At 45.8% G+C, this 17,416-nt stretch overlaps 1 long non-coding RNA gene across 1 annotated transcript in view; it reads left to right on the top strand.

Annotated features, from left to right (window-relative positions):
* Nucleotides 1–17,416, top strand: part of LOC135308699 (uncharacterized) — a 232,651-nt gene that overhangs the window by 188,300 nt on the left and 26,935 nt on the right. The gene's annotated exons all lie outside the window — the stretch shown is intronic.

Here is a 17,416-nt window from a genome sequence, read left to right as displayed (position 1 = left end):
GCAGGGATGGTGTCAGTCAGTGGTTCACAGCCTGCCATGCATTAGTGGGGATAAGGGAAGCAGCACTCCTGGAGTGGTCCAGGGAGGACCTGCAGGAAGGCTGATGATGGTGGGTGACACAGAGCATAGTTGGGGCTTCAGGTTCTCTCTCATCTGTGCAGGAGGTAGGAGTGGCAGTGTGGTGCTCTTGTAATGGCATTGGTTTAAGAATAAACTAAGCCTCAGTCCTTATCCATGAGAATGCAGAAAGCATCCAGTCTCAGGTTCTCATTTCTTCCCTGGAACAAATGAAATTTCCTGAGTCCTACTGGCTGTAATGAGGGTATGTCCATAAAGAGAGGTAAAATAAGACCTCTGCTTTAATTTGAGGCATATAAGTTTTCCTCTAGTGGCAAAAGCCCCCCATGTGAATGTGCTATCAAATACAAATGTGTGCAGACAAGACTGCACAGACCATTTGGGTGGTGGGTTGGTGGGGGAGATGCTACCTCTCCCCTCCTGGGGCCAAGGGACATTGTGGCTGCCCTGTGTGAGGAGCACCAAAGCTCAGGTCTGGGCTGCTTTCTTGAGCCCCTGTCTGGATGTCAGCTCAAAGACCATCCGCTCCCTGCAGTATTTACAAATATATCTGCCTCTGAAATCTGCCCAAGTTTATCAATGAGACAGGAATAACATTACAGAGCTGTGCACACACATGTTATACATTCCCCCAGCAATAATTCCTTCCTCCAGTAATGCTATGTATTTAGTGCATTCCTCCAGTATGATAATCATCAACACGCCTTAAAAAAAAAAAAAAAGCTAACAAGATCAGAACAAAACAGAAACCTGGCCAGATAGTGGGAAGAGAGTGCTGCAGGCCCTGAGGCTGGGACTTTGTTGTCCTGGCAGGCTGTGCCCTCTCGGAGGACAGCGGAGCCGCTGCCTGTTGTGAGAGCAGCAGTGCTGTGGCGAGGAGGCTGACAGCAGCCAGCCCCACTCGCTGCCTGCCGGGCAAATGGAGGGGGCTGGCAGGGGCAGAGGGGAAAGGAAGGCTAAAACATAACAGAAGTAATAGAAAGCAGCTTGAAAATCTTTTCTCTATTTATGTATGGACCCACAGAGGCAGGGGAAAGCCGTGTGGTGCATTCAGCTGTTGTTAGCTGCCTTGCCTGTGCTGAGGGTGAGGAAACTTCCATGAGACCACAGCTGGACCCATGGGCCAGCTCTGAGTCCCTCAAGAGAGGGGTGTGCTGTTTTTTCCTGAAGCAGATGCTTTGTTTTTGGGCTCAATACCTGCTTTCCCACAGTCTGTGCGTGAAGCAGTATGGTATGAGGCTGTTCGTTGTGTCACAAGGTTTTGTTTGTTTTTAAAAGTGATTTGAAGGCTCCGTATCTGCTGATGTTCAGCTAATAATGAAATGTTCTCAGGTTTTCTGTGGCCAGTCTCTTCTCTTTGGCTTGTCTTCAGAAGAAAGCTGCTTCTCAAGCAATTATTGTTCCTTTCCTTTCATTGCATTTGCTTGGGCACAAGCACCCTGTGGCTGGTAACTGCTCTCGATCCAGCAAGTTTGCAGGTAACTGTCTTGTGCTCTCTCTCTTTCCCTTGCTATCATCAGATGATGCTGTGTTTGGCCCCAGATAGTTCTTCTGGTCATTCCTGTGGTACCCTGGCCTACAGTACTGCTAGGAGTGCTTTGGGCAGCATCTTCCAAGGCTTTCCTTATCCAGGACTGGTGGGCAGTGTCTTTTGAGGGAGAGAAAGATGAAGAGGAGTTGTCTGTGTCTGCCCAGGATTGTGAGCCTGGCAGAAGCCATTAACCCAGCAGGTCTGGGTAGGAATTAGCAGGAGATGCATTTCTCCCCCCAGCATCCTGCTCCCTTGCTTTGTGGGAGCTGTTAGCTTTCTTGGTGAAGCACATGCTCAGGCATCTCAATGACAGCATGCTCCTTTCAGCCTGAACATGTTACCTGCTTGTTAGTAAGCACAAGAAATGGTGGAGTGCATCAAAGATGGCCTTTACCACAAAGGCTTGCATGGATTCCAGGTAGCCCAGCTTCCTTCCAGCTGCCCCGTGTTTCCCACAGGGACACCTCACTCTGCAACTGTCACTGAGCTGTGAGGACATGGGATACCCAGGGATCCAAGCAGCAGCCACAGGTATCCAGGGTACCTGGTGGGAAGTGGTACCTAGAGGATGAGGGTGGTTAGGAATTCCCACGTGTGTCAGCAGGTTGGGTTTGGGTTTGGGAAAAATCCCAGCCCTTCATGGATATACCAGTGCTCAATGCTTCCTTAGACGTTTGTATTCTCCCTAAAGACAAGAGATGCATCTTTGAGAAAGGCAAGCAATTTCTTGCTTCTAACTCTTCCCAGTACAATTGCTTATTTTCCATTCCCCAGGACAATTGAATCTTAGCATTTCAGCCAGGCAGCAAAGCAAACTCTCCTGGTGTCTGAGGGGCAGAAGCACATGAAGTGGGGTTGCATGAAGGCCTGGGGAGGTGGAGGTGGCTTGAGTTTAGTGCCTGAAGTGCAAATAGTTGGTTGGGAACACGTGTGGAAGCGCTGCTGTGTGCAGCACTGTGTCTGCATTCGGCTTTCAGGCAACAAGCGGCAGCACGTTATCGGCTGTGTGAATACATATTTACTACGGTAGGCCCAGAAGGGCTTTTCAACAACTTTCCTTGCATGTGTTGCTAACAAGTCACTCTACAGATTTACCAAGTGAGCAGAATCGCAAATGTTTCTCTTTACAATGAGAAGTAATCAGAGGAGGTCTAAATGGCAAACAGCGATCCAATATATACATTTGTCACAGATATAATGTGAAGTCAGCTCAGCCTCTTTGATGTCACATAAACATGTCATTTTGAAGCGACTCAGTTTCTCTGGCATTTCATCAGCCAGTGCACAACAAACAGCACCAATTACGCTCCTTCGCTGTTTATCATTTGCCTCCTTTAAAATGCCCATCCATTACCAGTAGAGTGGTTTGCAGTGTTTAGTCTCTGGTGGGAATGGTATTCCACAGCCCTCAGCCCCGAGGCAGATTCTCTCTTCTGCTGGTTTAATTACTGTGTGGGCTCAAAAAAACCCCCCAAAAACCGACCCTAAAATGTCCTGTATGCCAAACCTTTGTAATATTTAGCCTCTGAAAAAAGAGATGCTGTGGAGAGATGCGTTAGGAGTAGGATTTCTGTTTGTGGAGAAAGGGAAGGGCACGGCTCCTTGAACACCCCTGCTATTTTTTCTGGTTTCCTTTTCCCAAGGGGGAGGTCAGGCATGGCTCTCATGGCTAGACCCAGGGGATGATTGCCATCATGGCACAGGCACAGTGACCAAAGCATGTTCCACTGCAGCCAGGAGAGTGCATGGAGAGCCAGCCTGAATTCCCAAAGAGGTGACCGAATCCCAGCACTTGTGCTGTAGCGCACGTTCCCAGTTAACGGGAGGAGGATGCGGTGCAATCCCGAGTGCTGGCAAACACGTCGTTTGTAACGTACGTCAGCCCCCACGCGGACGCGTGTGCGTGACGTCGGCATCGGATCCCGCACGGATGTGCTTTCAAAGAGTTTGGGAGATGGGATATTGCAAATGTGGTGCTTGAAACGCTAATGCTACCAGCTGCTGAACTCACCGAAAAGAACACAGTTCTTCTGCTTGCCTCCCTGCTAGTAGTTAAAAAGTAATGAATCCTTTTATGCTTTCTTTACATAATAGGCTCCAGCCAGAAAACTGGATGTTTCCTTGTCAATAAAATAAAAAAGAAATTCCCAATATTAAAGGGACAAAGATGAAATTGAGCAAGTCTGATGTTATTGTGGTTAACAGTCAATAAGGAAAACCAGAGTTTTGTTCTGCTGACTTAAAAAAGCATTAAGCTGTAAATATCTTACTCTGTTCTATTTTAGTATTGGGGTTTCTTTCCTTTAAATTTAATTCATGCCAAAATTCCCTCCCAGAGTTTTGGTGTTAGTTTTCTTCCCCTTCTTTCCTCAAAACATCAAGCAATTTGCATATAAGGGCCTTGTCTTCCTAAAATCTACAAAGTTTAGTGGAAGCAGTAATTTTTCGTGTGCTAAAGTAATTCTGGGACTGCTGCATAGTTAAAATGGCATTTCACCACTCATGGAAACCCAGTCAAAGAACAGGACCACAATGTCTGAGGTTTTGTGCTTGTGTGGGCAGAGCAGGGAGTGAGGTGGCTGCAGAAAGGCTGATCTAGCTGCAGCTTTCCTGGGCAGTTTGAGGTTCAGCCACTGGTGATGGGACAAATACTTCTGAAAGTGATTGAGATACCTGAGCCAACATTAAATGTGGACACCGTCTGCTGACTCATTATCAGAATGCTTTTGATGAGGTTTTTGTACGTGTCTGAAGACATTCTATGACAAATGCTTGTCTCGAGTGGGGAAAGCCCAGCAACCCTTTCCTGACACACAGCAACCTAGCTTCCAACAATTTTACTTCTAGGGGGGATAGGTTCAGGCACACAAGTTGGATCCAAGGGCTGCAGATCCAGCATGGCAGGGAGCATGCTGGAAGAATAACATACCTGAATAATTCTGAGCAGTTTATATATGAGTAAAGTTGGACCCTCACATGAACTTGAGTTAGCAGGCAGATCACATTGGTCATAAATATAGCTGTGCTGTAAAGTGTGTGCACACAAATCCTCTCTATATATTTTAAGTGCACTGACAAAGACTTTGGTTGCAGTATTTAGAGGAGAAAACTGTTTTCTTTCCCCTGAGCCCAAACTGTTCCCAATGAATAATTTGTCCAGTTCTAATGTATAATTAACATCCGAAGGTGGAGGCTGCTGTCGCCTATAAACATTACCATATTTCTATATTCCTACTCTGCAAGTTATCAGTTTTAAAAAGGAAACTGCACATGGATGCACACAGGAACGAAGCTGGCCCTGTGACCTGGCAGCAGCGAGTGCCACTGGTGGCAGTGTGGTCACCAGAGCCCCTCGCCCCATGTCCCTTTGCATTCCTCAGCCTGCCCTTTACCCCTCAAAACCCCCTTCACAGCCTTCTCATGCCTTCCCTGAAGGCTTTTTTAAAGGCTTATACCAAGTCGTAGGTGGCCACAGTGGGACTGACACAAAAGCAGCTGCTGGTCCCTTCCTGCCTGTGGATGGGGGCTGATTGCTGCCTGCTGAAAACATCTCGAGGATCCGTCCACAGAAACTATGGATGGGTTTTGGATCATCTGCAGAAACTTGATTTATTTGGAGTTTGTTTGTCAGTTTAGCTCTCTTTAATCTACTTCACTGAACAGATCCTAGGAACTTTTTTCCTGGCTTTTTGGGCTTTTACCATCTGCTAGCATTAATCACTCGATGCCAAACAGTGCCTATCATTTAGAAACAAGCACATTGCAGAGACCTCAGCCTTCTCTGGAGGGGGACCACAGCTGGGCTGTTTGGTGCTGCTGGCAGGGCAGTCACACAGCAGCTGCCCACTGCCATGGCTGTATTGATGCCTGTACAGCTGCTAACCCGAGGGGAGATGGGAATTGGTGCTCCTGAGAACAGAGCCCTGTGCTCCACATATCAGCTCGGTGCAACTCCATTCTGGGCCAGGGGAGTAAATTAATAGCATAATGGTTGAGTGGTTGAGCCATCTCAGCACAAACAGCAGGTGGGTTTTTAGGAAGGAATTTACCTATGTCACCTTGGAGCCCCTGTGCTGCTGTCAGAGAAGAGCCTTTTTGTTGCCTTTCATCTTCCGAGTTGGTTGAAGGAGGCAAGCGCCAGCATCCTCCCCAGCAAGGCTGCACCCCAAGCCTTCACACATCTCTGCACGTGTGTGGGATGGAGGGGCTCACCAGTGGCTCCAGCCTGTGTGTGCCCAAACTGTGCCTCACCTCCATCCTGGAGCTTTGGCACAGCCCTGGCCGGGCTGTGGGGTCTCTGCGCTGTGTTGCAATAACTCTCTTTGCGGTGTGCAGCACATGGGAGCATATGGCTCTGTCTGGTTTGTTTGTTTGTTTTAGGATTTTTTTTGTTTCTTTCTATTTTGGTTTACTGTCACAAATAATTTAATTATCCCATGACTTGCCATTTCAGTTATGCATTGTCTCTGTTCCTGTTTGACTTGGGGGTAGCTGTTGAGCTCTCCAGATTTAGGGCTCAAATCTGCTCATCATTATGTGTGAACACAACACAGCCCATCTTGTAAAACTGGCAACTCTGCACAAGGTAGGCATGTGTGAGAGCTGATATGCTGTGATGCAGCTCACATCCCTCACCAGCCCTCAGCCTCAGGAGTGCCCTGTGGCACCCAGTGAACCTAAGCACACAGTGGGTGTTTGATAGGAGCTAGCAAATGGTGACCCACCTGAAGCACTCATGGATTGTGAGGCAGGCTAAAAATCAGCTCAGAAGTATTAGTTGTTGCTGTCAACAAAACCAGCCATGAATCTTTCTTAATTTGCCTTTTATTTTTTTGTGCAGAGTCTCAAGTTTAGAGTGCCTCCTGTTCTCAAATTTTCCCCTTTTAGCTCTGAGACTAAGTAGTTTAAAACCTTTAAAACCACCTGTATAACTGGAGAGGTCAGTGAATGAGAGATGGAGATCAAGGAATCCCCTGAATTCAGCAGGCTGGGGCTTGAAGAGAAATACCTTTCAATAAAATGCCAAGAGATGGCATTGTGTTGGTGACTGACAAATTAGGTGTGGCAGCCCTTGCTCAGAAAATTGAATCAGCTTGTGTGTTGGTCCATCACTTTTTATCAAGCTATTTGTGTTCATATTTATAGCTGTGAATCCCAAAAAGTGGCTGTAAAGTCTCTGCTGGAGATGGATGGATGTCTTGTGCATACAAGCGTGTGCCCAGAGAACATTTGTTTGGCTTTTACCTAGGCTTTTCTCCCATGCAGTGGATTTAGGAGGCATGTCCTGTGGGAAGATAGGGAAGCAAACAATTCAGAAGTATCTCACTGGAGCTCTGCAGACATTTTTAAGACATACAGCTGTTTCTCTTTTTAATTTGGAGGAATACAGGCCTCACAAACAGGGTGGTTGGTTGTTCCTACAAATAAAAGCCCACAGCTTAAAGGCAAAATATTTTGAAGACAATGTACAATAAGAGCCTTTTTTTTAGCCATGTAAAAGCTGTTTTATGAAATTAAGCTGGAAATATCATAAGTGGGAAATGACCACAGAATAAATAGAACCTTTTAGAAAGACAGCAAACATGTGTTATTTATTTTCCTAGTAAATGGAAGTGGCAGATCCAATCAGCAAGAAACATCAGATAGTTATGACCATTTTAATCACATAAAAAAAGTTCATAAGTTTTGTTTGTGGTACATTTAACATTTTCATTTTAGTGAAAGGGAGGGGGGGCAGCCAGTAATTCATGTTTATCAGCAAACAAGAGATAAGATGAGACTGGTTCTTCTTATATTGCCAGAAAGGGGACAAGAGGTAGAACAGTGAAATGTCTGTGGCATTACCTTTTGCACTCCATGTACTCATCTGGAAAGCATTATGACCCATTGCATCAGAAATATTTTAAAACTATCAAACAGTTCCAAAGCATGCACTGTACCCCATGAAGAGAGACAGCCTTCATGCCTGCCATTTCAGGAGGCTTGTCATCATGCCAAGGAAACCTATTTTACATAGGTCCATCTCTGCTTATATTTGCTTGAAGGTTTTAAAGTCATGTTCAAAAATGTTAATTCTAGATGTTAAATTTAGAGATGGGACAAAACAAAGGTTATAAAATAGCCAGCTGAGATGAAACCCCTACATAATGACAAGATGCTGATATGCCATCAGTAGTTGCAAGAGGAGAGTGGAGGGAGGGACAAGGAAATGTGGCGTGTCTTGGCTCTGGGGTGTGTGTGTATCAATGCTGACCAAAGCCAACACAGTGTTTGTCCATCTTTCCCTGTATTTTGGAAGCCATGCATCTCTAGTAGAAACCTGCCTCATGGATTTGTACATTATAAAGAAAATAGTCATAAAGAAATGCATTGAGAGCTTGATCTTCCAAGTGTCCTTGTAGCTGAAGTGTGTCACTGCATCAGCCCCAGCACACTGTCCTCTTTCAGTGCAAGCCACAGAAGTTACAGAAAATTCTGATTGGAAAGGACCCATGTGGGTCATTGAGTGTAGCTCTTAATGAATGATCCGTACAGGGATTGAACTGAATGTGTGGTCTGGAAGAGCTGTACAACTTCAACTGCTCAGTGAGAAAGGTCAATTTTCTTATTGGCAAATGTTCTATTACAGCAAGAGGGAAAGGCTTGTATGTGAGGGACACAGAAGGAAAATATACAAGCAGTATAAATACAAGGGAGTATTAACTGTATGTGGAATGGACTGATTTATTAAAGGAGACAGTGTGCTTTTGTGGATACCACATGTGGTGTTTTCTTTAGAGACAGCAGTAGATACAAAGCAAGCTCATATCCTTGGGATATCAGCTCTATTGACTTATACAGGGCAGTGGCTCCAAAGAGAATAGAAGGCAAAAGCTCAGGAAAGTTCATCTGGGAGAAGAAAAAGGAATTAGCAGCAGGATAGCAGATAAGAAATAAACCTCCAGAAAAATTTAGGTGGAAACATGCTCAGAGTCAAGGAACAGTGATGTTCTTTGAGCACCTTAATTAGTGCAGGCAGGCAGCACAACCATTGCCTCCCTGCTCTCCTCCACCTCACTTGCTTTCTACTGAAGAACAAAAACTTGTTAGATCTGGCCTGAGAGTTCAGGGATTAACCTACAATATGAGGCTTGATGATACCTGGAGTATAACTGCTGTGGGGTATTCCAAGATCCCAATCCTAGTGGGATTGTCCTTGGTGGGAAAGTATAGACAGTTAAACACAGGCATGGTCTCCTTTGGCCCCTTGGCAGGTTCAGTTCTGGGTATGTCAGAGATTTGAGGGTTTCTGGGCTCTCCAGAGGTTGATCTTGCTCATTGGCAAAAAGAGTCTTCTGTTGGAGGAAGCCTTGTGTCACCTAAGAGATGTGACAGGTGTGTTGCTGTGTTTGTGTGGAGCAAATACAGGTTACAGCTAAGTGACTTCCAGAGCTGGACACCTTGATTCAGCAGCAGTGGGAGAAGAAGCCTGGGAAAGCACAAACAGCAGGGAGAAATGAGATCTGCACAGAGTTTGGGGAGTAAGAGCACAGCATGTCACTGTGGGGCTCACTGCCAGACACGAGTCTCTTCAGTGCCCTTCAAAGTGCAAGGTCTGATGGGGGCACTAGCAGATGGCTCCTTTCCCAAAGGCTGGATTTGGGGTCAGCCTTTCTTGGAGGCTCGTGACTACCACTGCTTTGTCAGGGACCTAGAATCAACACCCCACAATGGGATGGAGAAATGGTAAAGCAAGACTTTGGTATGTTAGAAAAAATACCTTTCTGCTTTTTTGAAACACTGAAATGCCAAAAGCATGGGCACATGTTGACTGCTCTGGCAAGAGCAGCCACAGCATCAGTGCTTAGTACCGGGCTGCTGACTCTCTCAGGTCTCTGTCATGCATGTGCGCTGCCTCTGCATGTATACACATGTAGTTGCCTTAAAATAAACAATGCCACACAGCTGCTGAGTCAGAGACTTGGCCCTGCCTGGGAGCCCGCAGCTTGGCATCACCTCTGTTCCCTCAGAGGATTTCCAGCATAATTTAGCCTTGAGCTTGTTTAAGACCTTGGTTTGCAGCAGCCGAATAAAGGCTTATAATAATCAGGAAGACAAAAACAAGTCATAATGCTGTGTAGGAGAAAAGCAAAGCCCAAGGGTGGCGTGGCAGGAGGAACAGCCACTGTTGTGTGGCAGTGGAGCCTCACATGTGGCGCTGCGGTGGATCCTGGGCACGGTGCTGCTGCTGCTTCCAGTGCAACCAGCATACAACAACAAAGTCATGCAACAGATGATGCCCTTTTCCTCTGACCCCTGATGTTTGCTAGAAAAAAAGGAGCATCCATGACTCAACAAACAAATTAGTTCAAGTTACTCTGTGGAAACACAGCACCACACCAGTGAGAAACCTTAAGGCAGGTTCTGTTGCCTGCTAGCCATTTTGTGCCACCCTAGATGAGGATTGAAGTTCTTCTGGTATGTGGAGACAGCCCTCAGAGGATATTTTTTGTGCTGGCTTTTGGGCAGGAGAATGGCAAGCTCAGCACCTAGAGAGATCAGCTCAACTGGCTGCTGGTGACCCACACACAGTCAATATTTCTGCATCAAAGCATGAGTGACACTGCTGGGCTCAGACACAGTGGTGGAAAGGTGCAAGTGTGCACTCATGAACCAGGGAAGAGCCTCTCACTGCAGTTTCGTGGCCAGCACTGGACTTGACAGTGCAGAGTAATGTCTGTTCTGTATTCAGGATTCTCTCTCTCTCTTTGCCCCAAACACACACAACTTGGTAATTAAGTCACCAAAATCTTCTAATGCAGGAAGGTAGTCTGCATTTCGTCAGGAGAAGAAAAAAGCCAGCACTGGCTGCTATGCAATGCTACAGACAATAGCTGGAAGAAGCCTAGCTCTTTTCTCCCTTGGAAACAGATCTCCCTTGCTAAAATAGACTTTGGCTGTTGCACTTTTCCTACAGGGTTAAAGAGACAATTTTTAGAAAAAAAAAAATATAATCCAGGACATCATGCTAATTCATCTTTGCATCTTAGGGGTCATTTATTCCTGCGCATTGCTGCTCTGTGCCAGGAGAACATTTGGGCTGTTGTGGCCCTGGGGTTGGTGGCAGGACAGGAGCTGTGCCACAGACTGTCCTTGTGGGAGCAGAGTGGGATGCTTCACTGCCAGGCTGAGCTGGGGCTGGGTATGGCATCCATGGTGGCTCATAAAAGGAAGACCTAACCCTTGTACGTGCCCTGGGTGGCAGAGTCCAGCACAGGACTGGTTACCAGCTGTGGGGAGCAGGAGGGCTAATGGCAGCTCTCCACCATGTGGTAGTGATTAAAGAAAGAATTGTGCTGGATAGATCCCAGATGAGTTAACTTAATAAAGTTGTGGTCTAATTAAACCACATCCCTTGCATCTTATCTGTCTTCCTGCATGTTCAGAGCAGTGCCCAAAGACTGTGTTGCAACCAAGCTTTCACCTTGTGCTGCAGCCCAGTAACCGCTACCTGCACCCAGTCACTGGGCAGCGCTAATGGAATTGCAGGGGGATATAATCTGATTTCAGGTTCCCGCTACCTGGAGTCATTGCACACTGGTCAAGTGCTCAAAGGTTACCCCTTCCTATAAAAATGGAGGCAAATGCATGGAACTCTTTCAAACATGGCTATTTCTATTAAGTTTATCCAATTAACCTTGAGTAGTACTGAGGTCTGAGACCCAGGAACAAAACTCATCATGTAAAAGGCACCTGAAGTCTTCGGTAATGAAGTAAAATGCCTGTGAGTTTAAAGGGTCTCTCCAGCTCACCCAGCTCTTCAGGAGGTTTATTACTACCTAGCCTCTCAGTGGCTGGGCTGGAGATGTCACCTGGAGGTGACAAACCTGTGTCTGGTGCCAGTTAAACAGGGAGGTGGTGTTAGGGAGGACTCGGCAGGGTGTTTTTGCAAGTGAAGCCTTACATCTGCACCTGTGGGCAACTGCTCAGTAAATGCAGAAGCTGCCAGTGTGGTTTGCTGTGAGTAGATGTGAATTTTATTGCAGTTCTGTAAAAGCCAGAACCAGAGGGTGTCTGGGATTGCTGAAGCAGCCCTGTGGGCTTTCCTCAGCCTCTCTGGAGCAGTAGAAGGGGTCCAGGGCAGGACCTGACACAGATCTGGGGTGGCTGTGTCAGAAGCAGCATTCTTGGCATGTCCATTGATGCCTCCGTCTGCTGGCACTGGGAAGGGCTACCCACAAGCTGCTCCTCAGCGTGGAGCTGACACTGGACAGCTTGGGGAACTGCCACTATACTGACTTCAAAAAGAAAGGAAAAGAAAAAAACCATTTTGTCCTACTTTTATTTAGGGAAACTAACTAATGGTGACCTGTAAAATGCCACTGCTAACACATGTAGAAATCCTCTTGTGGGAATTTGTGACTGACTTGTAAGAAGATAAAGAAAAGCTTCTCTTAAGTGGGAGGGTAGGGGGTGTCTGCAGCCAGAACCAGACAGGCTAATTACGTCTCACTTGGCACGATGATCACGGCTGCATTTTTGACTCCTAGCTCACACACAGCCAGAAAGCTGATCCCCAAAACTGTGTGCCATTGAATGACTTGGAAGGAAAAAAACACGAGTGAGTCCTAATAAGAAGGTTTAGATTCTGCATATCTGGTCTATGTCTTGCTACAGAAATAAACAGCCCTTAACTGAGAAATCTTTGTGGGCAGGAATAGAATGGATGAAGAAGAGATGCCTGTATCATTTTGCTCAGTTGGTCATTACATGGAATTATAACTATTATCAATAAGCCTCAATGTCATTATTTTGTTATCCTTGCCAAATGCAGGCATGCACTCAAATGAACATTCTCCATTAGAGATATTGCAGCCCATTAGCCAGCTCAAGTGCCTGCAGAGCAGCAGTGTGCTGCTCACCTGATCGGGGGATACGCTGTGCTGCTTCCACAGCAGCACCAGGGCCCCCACATCCCCTTCCCCACAGCCCGAGGCTCTGGGCAGGCTTCAGCAGGATGTGGGCACCAGCAGCCACCTTGTTGTAATGTTGTAATGTTTTGCTGAGTCTGAAAGTCTTTCTTCAAAGGAAAAGAAATTTTAGTGCTTCTGTGGTCATATCAGCATCTGCAGTCTATGCAGTAAATCCTGTTGCAAGTTTCAGGGTATTTGTTTTTAAAGAGAGAATTAATAATAATTGTTTCCTCTCTAATGAAGATAAGTATCACAAGAGACTTAAGCTAGCGTGTATTTCATGTATATGGTCTCAAATTCTTCTGTATCTCTCAGCAATTTATTTTCACTCAATTAATTTTATTTTATGATAAAGTAAATGGCCCACAGTGCTGATGGGCATTAGCTGTGGAGCTATCACATTATAATACAATCAGGTTAACTCCTAGCACTATGAGTTAACACTCCCATCTGCCACACATGTCCAAAAAATTATTATCTTTCTGGAAAAGCACATCTCTAAGTCTGCTGGTAACCTGCAGCTGGTTACTGTCACAGTCTGAAGGAGTGTGCACCCCACTGGGGCTGCAGTGCAGGACCTGTGTTGCCTCTGAGAAGTACCAGGGCAGGTCAAGTGTGTTTAATGTGTTTGTTATTATTTATAGGATTTTATTTTAAATTGTGCTAATGTGTTAAACTTCTGTGGATTTTAAGCAGCAATAGGAAAAGTTGAGTTTCAAAATATTGCAGACTTTGAAAAAGACAGTTGATATTTTCTGAAGATGCACTGCAAAATTGTTACAGATTTTCTAGAAGGGTAATCTGCTGCATTTGAGAGAGGACAAAATAAGATAATTCTTTTGCCCTAAGTTCAGTGTAATATATTCACGCTCAGTAGAAAACACATTTTTGTTCAGGAGGTCAGAGGTGGCTGCCTGCAGCCAGGATGCATTTCCCAGCCTCTCTCCTGGTGTCTTTGTTACATCAGTGCCTTGAGGCACTGCATCTCAGCAAGGTGCAGTTGGATGTGTCTCCAGAGGCCTCCCAGCATCCACTGGAAATTGGGGAGGTGTGCTCCTGCAGTATTGATGCTGTCCTCCCGCTGTGTTCCATGGACTAAGGATGAGTCAAACCACAGCTGAGATCTGTCCCATCTTACCCATCATGCTGGCATTCCTTTAGGAAAGGCTATTATATTCTTCTGTGACTCCTTCAGTTTGAAGTAAATATGCTTTTGCTCAGAAAAAAAGTTGAGTTCAAAGCCGCATGTAAGGGTTAATGGTCATGTTTGAAACTTGCCCTGAGAAGGGGTTTGTTGTGGAATGCTGCCACAGCCTTTGCTGTAGCATTAGCCTGCTCTGTCACGAGTATCCTCTTCTTGCTGGAGCTGCCAGGGGCCATAGGGACAGGCCCCCAGATGGAGGCACCCCACATTAGATAGCAGCCAGGTGGGCTTTGCCTGCAAATCCTTGCTGCCACCTCTGCTGGTGCCATGTGGGGCACTCACAGGGGCAGCATGGGCAGGGTGTTTGGAGGCAGTGGTGCTTCAGGCAGATCAATGACTGGGGAGACATGGTTTGGTTTGATGCTGCAAGTACTGAGCACATCAAATACTCCAAGTACTCCACAGTGATTACACTGTATTGGACACCACAAGTTCTTGCTAACGGGTGAGATTTGGAGGCATTTGTTTTCTCACCCCAAATGAAGACTTTCTTTGCAGTCAGTACAACTGTAAACTTTTTTTAACCTAGCTCTACTGCCCCAGCTCTGGGAGGTGATACCTGAGGGAATAATTCTTTACTGATAGTGATAAAAATGCTTTAGCCAATAATAACATACTCCTAGAGTCTGTGCCACTGATTTTCCCTCCCGAAGGAAATCTTTGCAGCCTAGAGCAGTTTGCTGTGTAGAGAATGCACAATCTGATGATTAAAAAAGAATAGTTTAAAATCTTCCCAATCTTTGGTTTGGCCTACTCAGAGCCTGACTTGAAGCAGCCCCTCCTGGGCTGCAGGGAGCATGAGCCTGGGGCAGGCTTGTCCTGGTTTTAGCTCAAGGGAGAGATCTGCTCGAGCTGCAGTGCCAGGGCAGCATCCCACCTTCCCTCAGCATCCATGCCTGCTGCCCTGGGGAGACACAGGCCAGCAGGAACCCGTGCAGGGGGCTTCAGGCAGCAAAATGGCACTTTTATGGCTTAAGTGCAAACAACTAAAAATGCTTTCTGAACAAGCACCCAATAAAATTGTATTATTACATCCTGTGAACAGCACCAAAATCCTTAACTTGGGGATATCAGCAGCTCCTCAGTGAAACTAGGCTAATAAACAAGTAGATAATTAACAAAGACAAACATGAATCTTGGTACCAGTGACTTCATATTAAGAAAACTTCTGGTTTTAATATTTGGCATGTATGCATGAAATAATTTATTGCTGTTTCAAAGCAATTTCAACTGTTAAACATTCATTGGTTTGCTGAAGGAAATAGTAAAAAAAATTCTTTCATGTGAACATTAGTTCTTAATTTTAACATTTCCTTATTTTCTATAATGGGATTTGATGTGGCAATAAGCTTTAGGAACAGATCTAAGTGGAAAAATATTGCTAGCAGGTGAAGGTTTTCTTACCAGATCCCTGGACTGTCTGCAGAGCAGGAAGGTTTCATCAGCAAGCACGCTCTGAAGCACAGTGCTTGGGTGTTAGAGAGGATCACCTCCCTCCCATGCCTCCCTAAGGAACAGCCTCAGGGATGGCTAAATACATCCACAGAGGAACACAGAGCACATCCCTGTGCTGCTACTGCTGCCCAGAGTTTGGGAAGTATCAATTTACTGGAGGTGCATGTAAATAAGTGCATCAGCTGATGACCGTGTGAGCAGCTGGGGGACCCGTGTATGGAAAAGTGCCGTCCAATTCTCACTGTGGGTCTGCAACCCCTGGCAGCCCAAGCCTGGCCACAGGCATCTGGTGAGCCCTGGTTCACTGTCAGAGCTGGGAGAAAAGCTCTACTCTGCTCAGAGCTGCTGCTAGCGGTAACTTTAAGTTTGTCAAAAAACTGAGTTGTACATAGAAATCAGGCGGTTTTGCACACACACAGATTCCGTGCCCTGTTATATCTGGTTTGTGTTTGTGCAGTGATTGAAGAAAGAAGACATTTTACTTGACAGCACTGTGCAGCTGAGAGATAACATACAGAAACATCTCCAAAATAATTCCATCCTATTTTTATTTTTCCAGCAGTCCTGGATAGTGTCATGGAATGGTACACCTTTAACTCTGAAAAACAAAAAACCTATATGGGAAGGACCCATCATCTGCCCAGTGCCAGAGTGACCTTGTGCTGCCCCTGCTCAGCACGAGTGTCACAGCCACTGTGACCTGCCATGTGGCAGAGAGGTGGCTGCAATGGTGTTAGAGGAGCTTTGGCTGGAAGAAAAATAATTTGGCTCTGAAATAATTTCTAACAGCTAATGCAATGAGAGCCACGACCAGGACAGGGTTCTGTGCTCTCAGTTTGCCTTGCCAAGTCCCCTACTTGTTCAGCACAAGCCCATGGCTACCATCCCTTTGTGACATGCATGGCACAAGCTCCCTGCCTCACTACAGTTCTGTGTGCCTGCATTAGAAAGGTTTTATTTAACAGAGGCATGGAAAAGTGATTATTTGGTTTTATTTCCCAACCTTATTTTACTATTAGTGCTCTGAGATACAGAGAGATATGGAGAGGAAGTAAAGCTTTGGCATACTTTTGGATACAAAATTTAGCAATTTCTTTGCAGTGAATTTTATCCCCTACATTTTTCCCAGTTTGATTTTCACTAGCATTAGACACAATTAAAAATTAGTAAAGTTGAGGTAAGAATTAATATATGTAATTAAATTTTCTCTCCCTCCCATGGTTAGCATGAATTTGATGTCAGTTTACAAGGAAGACTCCTTTCTGCAGCAATTAGCCTTCAGAGAAGTAGTCAGTAATGGAAAGCACCGGCTAAATTAAAAAGACTGGCAAACCATGGTTATTTAGAGTGAAGGGGCACTCTCTGCTGGGTGCAGGGCTGCTGTGCTCTCTGCCAGTGCCCGTGCGGACCCTGTGGCCACTGGCGATGCCCCGCTGAGCATCCACCTCAGCACCTGAGCACGTGGAAGGGAGCAGCAGGCGAGCCCTGTGCCTTTGTGTTGAAGTTGGAGGTGCTCTTGCTCCGCTCGCCGCCGCTCTTCCCCCGCGCCGCGAAACCGGGGAGGTGGGAGCTGCCCGCCTGCGCGGCGGCTGCCCTACATAGAGCGGCTTCCCAGGCTTGCATCTCATTTCAGTGCAAAAGTCAAACTGAATGACTCATGCCAAATCTTTTTATCTTGTCTCTGCGACTGTCAGCGTAGCAGAACTCCAATATGACTATACTTATTGGAAGGATTATTTTTAAGTACCAAGCATATATTTATATGTGCGTCGATACTTCATAATTTTCAGCTGAATTGATCTACTGGAGCAGAATAGTCCCTCTTTATAATAACCTCCAACATGTTAACTCATTCATCTGGGTAAGCCAACAAGTTCAAGTGAGGCCTCCAATATGTTAATTATTCATGCATGAATCTTTTATTTCATCTAGCCTCATCCGCCCCAGACTGCCTTTTCTAGGAAAGCTCTCTGTTAAGAAGAAAGCAACAAATACTGTACGGTGATTTGACGGGGGAAAAAAATCATCTGCATATTCCAAATTATAAATTGTCTAGTCTCAGCCTTTTTTCTCTACTGCCATCTATTGTGCAGCAAAAAATGCATAGTTCAGTGGCATAAAATCGTGAGTTCTGGTTCAAATGAGAAGGATTGGTGGTGGCTTCTGGATGCTTGCAATTGCTTTTGCTTTATAAGA

Source organism: Passer domesticus, chromosome 10 (genome assembly GCF_036417665.1).
Source record: "Passer domesticus isolate bPasDom1 chromosome 10, bPasDom1.hap1, whole genome shotgun sequence".
In the NCBI taxonomy this organism is placed as follows: Eukaryota; Metazoa; Chordata; class Aves; order Passeriformes; family Passeridae; genus Passer; species Passer domesticus.
The sequence above is the reverse complement of the archived record's forward strand: the minus strand, read 5'-3'. Positions and strand labels throughout refer to the sequence as shown.